Below are 9,041 nucleotides of genomic sequence, written 5' to 3'. Positions count from 1 at the left end.
CCCCATGCCTTTATTTCCGCAGGTCCAGTGACCAATGATGCTCTTCTCTCCATAAAAGTACATCACACCAAAAGTCATCATCACCAGCATTATCCTCCTCATTTATGTGTCTGCCACCCTCCCTATCTCCACCCAATTAGACTGAGTACCTTGACAGTTGAGCCATGTGTAGTTCATTTTCATTGCCCCGTATCTTACTAGCACCTGCCTGACACATAATAGTTGCTCAATAAACCTCTGACAGCCTGACCTGAATATACTTGGAACATAAGTGTGCTGGGAGCTGGTAGTATGACAGTTTGGTTTTGAAACTGTTTTCCTGAGGTTCTGAATTATTGACCAAAGAAACTTCTTCCTTGTCCAAAGGAAAACAAAGACTTGCATGGTATCAGATATTTCCTAATGCTGCCAGTTCTGGTATATATTAGCCTGTTATAAATGGCCAAGTTAGACAATAAACAATAACTAGTCCACTGGGTCATAATGTCATCTTGAAGTGCTTTTTTACCCCCCTGATCACCCCTGCTCTCCTCACAATTAAAACAAATCAAGTTCTATTCTACATTCTTTCCTTTCCAAATCTAAAAGGATAAATATGTGCCCATAGTAACCAGCAAAATAATGGGAAAGAAAGAAAAATTTACTTTTAAAATTTGACCCTATAAATACTGTAACATTAAACAATTTTTACACACACCATTATTTTATTTCTGTCAAATCCCCCAAAGTGGGATTGCTGGATTAAAGGAAACTCCTTCACTTTAAAAAACAAATTAAGCTCCACTGTTTAGGGAATAAAACAAGCAGTGATTCAGGAAGAACAGTGACCTAAAGAAGCAGTTCTGGATTTTTTCCAGTTATTTCACTCTGGCAAGTGACATCTCTGTGTAGTCTTGTGTTTCCACTTGTTACTATAAGCACCAGTAGTCCTGACTCAGAGAATGGGGCTGCTTTGAGGTGCTCCCACCAATGACTGCAGAAATAGATGATTAATTCATCTAGAAATAAAAGGGTATAAACTGTGTGTCCTTCCTGCCTTAGCTTCAATACTTTGAAAAGAATGTTGCATGGGGGGGGTGGCGAGGTGATCTAGGTAGTAAAAGAAAACATTAAAATCCTGGATTGGATAAAAAAAGAAAAAGCTGCAACTGTGTCCCCCGTTAGAATCTAAGGTTCAGGGCTGCACTGAGAGGTAACTGGCTTCAATCCCCTTTCCCAGGAGGAACCACAAACCCCAGCTAAGCCAGGCGGAGACAGGTTCTACATAGAGATCCTAAGGCGATGCACCTTTTGTAAGAATAATGATAGCCTCCAGGTATTGCATGTGTGTTTCCTGGTGCTAAGTGCTTTACTGAATCTCTTTTGACAATGCAAGCCTCTTTCTGGTTTTTCTGTCCTCAATGGAGATAGAGAAATGTGATTATTTTTCAAATTTCAAATAAACATTTACACATATCAGCTGGAAAAAAGTGAACACCCCATCCTACCCTACTCAACAAACACACACACACACCCCTCCTAGACTTTTATCAGTAAGAAACCTGACAATGAAGAAGAAACTATTTGAGTACAGTTCCATTGTCTCAGGTGACCCAAGTAGAGTGATTTTTCAGTTAATGTAGAAAGCCTTAATGAAAACCAGGCCTGGAGAGAGGTCTAGTGTTACTAATTCAAAAGGAGCAGGGTTAAAGCTATACTAACAAGAGAACATGCTCCCTACATAGACTAGACAAGGTAATCTTTGCAAGTAACTACTTATTTCACAGACGAAGTTTGTTTGCCTTTAAGGAACGTCAGAAGGCAATCTGGAGGCAGGCCCTTTGGAGGTGAAGCACCCTCAGCATAAGTCCTGTCACAGGAGAATGTACCCTATAGAACAATTTTACAGAAGGGGGATCAGAGAAAACCTCCACTGGCATCCAGCTGAAACCAGAGGTTGCAGAATATTCCAGACTCAACAACTGGCTGGCACCAGGACTCTACATCCTGGCAGGAATCATAGGGAGTGATAGAAAGGGGAAGGGGAGATAGGGAAGAGTGGGGTCCAAATAGAAGAGGGGAAGACTCGAAGATAAGGAGACAGAGGAAGGTTAGGACGGTAAGACGCCTTCGTGGAGATTCTTTCTAGAAGCCCCCAAACATGGATGACTTATTCCCCTTCTGAGAAATAAATAGAATGTTAGCTTTTTTTTTTTTTTTTAAAAGCTACAATTTCTGTTTCTGCCCTTAACCCTCCGCTTCTTTGGGTCATACATGAACCTTTCAGGAAAAAATTGATTGAAATCTTCTCCCAGTGGAATCTAGGGAAGGTGAGAAAGTATTAGGAGAGGCAGGCATGCTACATCTGATGACACCTGTTCTGTCCCATGATGGACTGCTGGGTGGGGAAAAGCCACAACCAGCTGAGGGTCCTCCAGCCTGAGGGAGAGTAAGGTGATTCCCTGTGTCCTCTGACTGCCGCCCCACCTTCTCAAAAGGGTCACAGGCTACTCGCAGTTTCAGACTTTACCTAATATACACAAACACTGGGGTTTGTACCTCCACAAAATTTACTTATGCTGTTTACTTACGCATATTATTAAGTGTTGCACTCAATGCATAGTATGAGTTATTGCATACTTCAGCCTCATCTGCTGCTTTTTTCCTGCAAATTTTATTCTCCCCAATTTGGAACGCCGCACAGTTCTTCAAACCCACCATGATCTCTTAGGCATCTGTACATGCATGTGATCTCCTCTTCCTGAAATGTCTCTTTTTCTCTTTGCTGGAAAATGTATTTATCCAGGCTTTTGCTCATTACAGCACATAGTATGTATTCAGGAAATGTTTATGGAATGAAGGAATGAATGACTCCATCCCCACAGAGTTAATCACTCCCTTCTTTGTGCTACCTTAGAACCTTCTGTACATGTCAGTAGTTTCACTTTTCATGCCATGTTGCTTATTTACTTATTTCTCAACCATAGACAGATTTTTTTTTTTTTTGTCACCACCATATCGAATTTTATTCCAACGACACTAATACAGCTGAAGATGCTCATGGTGACATGGCACAAGATTTCCTGCCTTCTAGTTTCTGTCCAAAGAGAATGTCTACCCACTTGTTCCTTCCCCCCTTTCTGGGAGAAAATCCACAAGAGGCCACTTACCCAAATAAACCTCTTCATGTGTTTATTTTAAATTTTTTGGGGGGACATTTGAGTTCCCCTCTGAAGAAATGAAAAAAAAAAGTGTTGGGTGTCCCCTCCCCTCCCCCACCTCCACCTGCCAAATAAGTACCTGCTGCGAAGGCATTTCTGTTGCTCCAAAACCTTTAAATAGATATGAAAAGAAACGTCATCAAACGTCCACCGTGAGCGATGGCACCAAGTGGGCCGCAGAAGGCAGGCAGGCGGAGCATCTCGGGTCTGGACAGTCTCGCGAGGCGTCGTGAGGAGAACGAGAGGCTAGAGGTTGCGTGGGTCGCCGGCCGGACGCGGGCGCTGCGCAGAGACGTGCCCCGGCGGAGGCGCTGTGCAATATGCCGCTTCCAATCTGTCCTGGAAGTTGTCTGGGGCTGGGATGCCTTCCTTCAGGACTGTGTGCTTCCGCGTGTCCCCCACAGCCTGGCTGGGGCGGCTGGTGTGGTCAAAGGGGTCTGCGAGCAGGGTCTGGAGGTGCCAGGAAGGGGAAGGCCTGGCCGCTCGTGTGAGCCCTCAAGTCGGCCGTGAAGCCAAAGGACTTGTCGAAGGGCCTTCACGACAAGCAAGGGGGTGCCGGCCACCTGGGGCTCCTCTAAGACGTGGCCCCGCTTCCTGTGCAGGACCCCCTCGATGCCACCAAGCCCTGTTGCGGCCATCGGATCTCCACAGGTGGAGGGGCTCCACGGGCCGGGGCAGGAGGTCAGCGCGGTGTAGAGGCAGCGCCGGGCGTGGGGAAGCTCCGAATGGATCCACGTGCAGCGTGAAGTGTCGAATGTCGAAGCGCCCCCTGAAGGCCAGCCGCCACGCTGTCCCCATCTCGTTGAGGTACTGCGCGCCCTTGGTGATGTCGGGGAGGTGATGGGGCGGGTGCTTGAGGGCCCAAAGCACCGCAGGCTTCGGACCTCGGTCACGTCTCACTTATGTTTCTTGGCCAGTTTGAGGCCTGTTACTTGAGCTCCTGGTGGGCGGACACCTCTGGTCGGTGTCCTTGGCCAAGGAGTCGAGGAAGGGCCGTGCTTTCGTGTACAGCCGATCGTGCTCATTGGGGGCCTCAGACAGGCACCTCAAGTTAGACTCCTCGCTGACGGTCTCGCGATACTGCACGACCGGCTAGGATTTCTTGGTGGGAATGCAGGTGTGGTCCTTCTCCCGGTCCTTCAGGCAGACCCACAGGTGCTGCTCACCACCCCGCTGATAATGTGCTTCCCCGATTCCTCAGTGGTGCGTTGTAGCACGCGGACCGGCTTAGCTGGCCTCTTCAGCCCCTCCACTGGCTTGGGCAGGTCAGCCAGTTGTTGGCCTCCGTGGTGACCCCAACAGTCGGGCTCATGCTGAACTTCCATCACCTGCATGTTGTGAGCGTGCTCAAAGATGGTGATGGTGCCTGTCTTCACCAGGAACTGGCCCATGCCCAACAGGCCAACAGTGTTCCCCCAAGGCACGTCCTCGATGGACTTTACATAATGCTAGACAGATTCTTGGTGGCCGACACTTGATGGCACTTCTGGTGTCTCAGCTGGTGCCCAGCCTTGTTGAAAAAATACACAGCCTGGAACATAGTCAGCGGAAGTTTTCCCAGTGGTGAGGATGCTCAGTGGTCTAAGGAAGAAAAGTTAAAGAAATCCTGGGCTTGAAAAAGACCTGAGTAGGGCATGGGGATTGAATGACACTTGCAAAGGGCTGTCACCTCACAGGGAGGAGGGATAATGTCTTTGTGGCCTTGTGGTCTAGACCTAGACTGGTGGTTGGTGGCTAAAAGGAAATAATTTTCAGTTCAGAATAAAAATGAATTTTCTAATTGTTAGAGTAGTCCAAAGGTGAAATATTTAGAAAGAGAGTTTACTGTCTTTAAACGTAGATAAATAAAGTGATCCTTGTAGACAGTGTTGAGGGGATGACTCACAGATCAGATGAGGATTGAATTTAAGGACTTTTTGGCTTTTCCCAATATGGCATCCTTTGGTTCACTGAACTTGAGTTGCTTTAGTAAAAACACTAGTCATTTACTCATTGTAGCACAGTGAGGGAATCCTCCTTTATTTTGTGTAATGGAAAGAGCATGGTTTGTAGAAATAGACCTGGGTTTGAATCCCTCATCTGTCATTTTTCTGGTACACCTTTTGAGAGAACTCAAGTAAGTTTCCAAGCCTCAATTTCGTCGTTTTAAAAGTGAGGGTGCTACAATATTTACCATCTAAGATTGTTGTGAATGTGAAGCATGTGACAGAGTACCTGACAGACAGTATGCTCTAGGAATATTTGTCATTAATATTAATGGTATTGTTGTGATTACTCTTATTAGACATCTTGAAATTTTGATTGATTAATTCTATTTCTAAGACTCTATCTCAAAAAATATTCATGGCCACACACAAAGATTTAGTCAGAAAAATGTTTATTACAGCCCAATAATACGTATTTATATAAGTAATTTATTATTATAATGGAATAACACTCTAATACTGTTTGGTGACCAAATTTTTTTCTGAGTGTGGTGATTATGGGGAGAGTTTATTTTTAGTATCTCTCTCTTTTCTCCCCCCTTAATTTTCTACTGTGTATATATGTTTTTATAATAAAGAGATTAATCATAATAAAGCATTAAGGAAGGAGTCAATTCCTCATGCCTAGGGGTCGTTGGTCCCTGAGTGGGGAACCAGGAAAGATACCAGCATCAGATGGGAATAGAGGTGGATAATCTTAAGGTTTCTCTGTATCCTGAAGTATTTTATGCAGTCAATGAGTGGTACAGATGCTAAGTGCTATAGGAGATTAAAAGCTTGTGGGGCTCTCTGGACAGGCTTGGACTTTTGGAAATCCCTGAAATTTTTATTTGCAGAGGGAAGCTGAGGAGAAACTGAGTATGGGAAATGCAAGAGGTTGCAGAAACAGTCCTGCTATCAAACTGCAACAGATGGTACTCTAGCTGCTATTAGTTCACCGGGACAATAAACTGTCCCTGATGTGTGTCAGGAGATTTTCCTTTATTTAGAAATTTGAAACACACTTTAAAATCTCTCATTCTCTGGTCATTTTACAAGCATTTTCTAAGAGGCTGAGCCATCTGCCCTTGGTTTCTGGCCCTCTGCAGGGCAACATCATGAAATTGGAGCAGCTGAATTTTGACAGGTGACTTGAAATTGTGACAGTGACGGTTATAACCCAGCACTGTGCAACAACATCTCAGCTGAGGCTCATATTCCCAATTTGGATATCAAGGAATAGAAAGTCTTTTATCTGATATGCTTTAGATACCAGGGTTGTGTCACGGGGTGGGGGCAGGACACAGAAGTCTGTAGATATTAACCAGCTGATGTTAGAAATTTCTCAAAAAGAAAGGCAGTTCATTACCTAGCTTTTGGATGTACAGGAAGCTGATAGATGGAGAGTTAGGTCCTGAAGTAAAGCAATGAGTTGCATCTTGCTGTCCAGGGAAGAAAGAAGAAAGTGGCTGTTTTTTTGTTTTGTTTTGTTTTTTGTGTTTTTTTTTTTAAGACCAGGAAAACAAGAAAGAACGAAAGAGAGAGAGAGAGGGGAATGAATTTCAGTGCCATTGGCCATGGGCAGTAGTCCTTATTAAAGAACAAAAAGCTTAGACTGACAACTTAGAAAATTAACTTTTACCTTCATGTGGAGTCTCTAGAAAGTTCTTTTCCAGTGAGGGTGAGTCCTGACTAAATGAAGAGTATTGCCTAAAAAGCTGCTCCTGTCTTTTTTTTTTTTGGCAGCGTTGCTGTTATTTCAAAAGAGGCCCCCATAACTGAAACCCAAAGGTCATCAAGGTCCAGCAACCTGGGTTCATTGCAAGTGTGGGTCCCACAAAGTAGGTGGGAGGAAAACTTGTAAACACCATTGACACAGTCTCTGAACAGAGTGCTGGGAAGTTAACCCCAAAAGACCACAGCTTCTTCAGTACTAAGTGGGGAACAGATGGGACTAGCTTGATGCCCTATAAGTGAAATGACTGATGGGCAGCCAAGAACGCAGAAATTCCTCCAGAGGATCATTGTAAAATATAAGTAGAGTCTGGCTGTTCACTGAGAAAATGGGGGTAGTTCATTGGATATTTAGGGGAGTAAGTTTTGAAGGAAAGGAATCTAGGGGTATTTAGGGATTCAGGGTCTCTCTAAGACCACCCAGCTAACACAGGATAAGGAGGGGGCCCGTTTCTACAACTGGAGAGCCATTTACCATTCAGTACTTCCCTTTTCATTGAAATTTAAGCCTCTGAATACAACAATTTTGTGGTCAGTCAATATGAAGAAAGGATAGATTATCCAGGATATTTACTTTTGGAGAAGTAGATGCTCAAATGGAGAAGATCAAGGCATGGTGTTACCTAAGAAGGGTTATAAGGGACCTTTGAAGGCCCCTTTTTGGATCCATAAATCTAGAATTCAGTTCCTTTCAACCATCTTAATGGATTTTTAATGCAGTCAGAGAACTGGAATTCAGAAATGTTAAAATATAGCCAGGTCTCAGCTTGTGTGGAAACTGCTTTTGGAAAACATGCAGTACTCAACCTGTTAGTAATTAAAATTAATTACTGAATAGCTTCTGTCATAGGTGAGGGTTCTATATCACCTTAAAAATAACATAATAAATAGCTCATGGTAAACCTAGATTGGTTTGCTCATCCAGGAGTCAGGAATAATTTAAGTCAATAATGTGGGAACAGTAGACCTAAAAGGAAAATTAAAATTTCAAATAACAACTCCAAATGTTATTAAACAAAACGTGAATAAAAATGCAGTCTGTTTGGAGTTTAGTTTTTCTTGCAAGCTCATTAAGCTTATTTCTTAAGCTTGTTCTTCAGAATGCTAATTCCAAGAACCTAATGCAATGAAATCTCAGGCCTCAGGCCAAGGAGAGGCTTACTTCCGCTCTTTTTAGTTCTTACTTCCTCACTTGAAGCTTGGCAGCCTCAGGACATGCCATCATTTACTTTCAGAGAACTCAGGTTATTTGCACTGTTTAGGTTTTGCTGTCTATTTTCTTGGCTAGGTTTCTACATTTCTCTCTTAGGAAAGAAAACTGATGGAAAGACGGATGAAAGTATGGAATCAGTGAGTCCAGGGAAGGTCAAAGTTTACTACTTGAGATGCTTTTCATTGGGCCAGAAATATTAATTGGGCAGTAGTGACACCACCTGGTCTCCTTGGGAATCTTCACTTAGTCAGTTCATTGAAAAATGGACAAATTTTATGGCCTCTGTGTAAACTGTGTTAGGCACAGTAAAAGCTACATAAGAAATGGGAGGGCCCTGACCTTGAGGGGTTTATTATCTGAGGAATATTTTATATGCCTTTTCTACCCCATCTCGCCCACCCCTTACTCCAGAAATTCTGATTCAGGAGGTTAGGAGTGGGAGTGGGGTCCTGGCATCTGGATATATTTTTCTGAGGATTCTGATGATCACTCTGGCTTAGGAAGTGATTCAGGGGAAGACTCTGACTGATTGTTTACCTGGAGAGATACTCTAGAAATGAGAGAACCGAAGAACCAAAAGAATTCAGAGTATGTAGATCAAGGCTAGCTGGGGTAATCAGAGAGGCTTCAATGAAGAGGAAATTCTTGTAATCTGTGTGAAAAAGCAGAGTGGATAAAAAAAACACAATATAATAAGGTAGTATGAGCTAGGAGATATTCTGGGATGAGAGGAAGGTATTTTATCCCCTACATATGCTATTAAATAATAACCTAATTCTCCAATTTAATTTCAGTTTCTATTCTGGATTCTTATGGAACACATGAAATGTTCTCTAACCTCTGCTTTTAATATCTAATGTAATCACGTTTCCCCTGATTTTACCAAGTGTGTCAGTCAGAGTATTGTCAAAAAAACAGAAACCACTTCTG

The 9,041-nt window shown here is 43.4% G+C and overlaps 1 pseudogene; it reads right to left on the bottom strand.

The window, feature by feature from the left end:
- Positions 1–3,446: 3,446 nt before the first annotated feature.
- LOC137770946 (elongation factor 2-like) lies at positions 3,447–6,812 on the bottom strand (annotated as a pseudogene).
- Between the last annotated feature and the right edge of the window lie 2,229 nt (positions 6,813–9,041).

The sequence above is a fragment of the Eschrichtius robustus genome, chromosome 10 (assembly GCF_028021215.1).
Source record: "Eschrichtius robustus isolate mEscRob2 chromosome 10, mEscRob2.pri, whole genome shotgun sequence".
Taxonomy (NCBI): domain Eukaryota; kingdom Metazoa; phylum Chordata; class Mammalia; order Artiodactyla; family Eschrichtiidae; genus Eschrichtius; species Eschrichtius robustus.
Note: the sequence above shows the minus strand (reverse complement) of the source record. Positions and strands in the feature narration are given on the sequence as shown.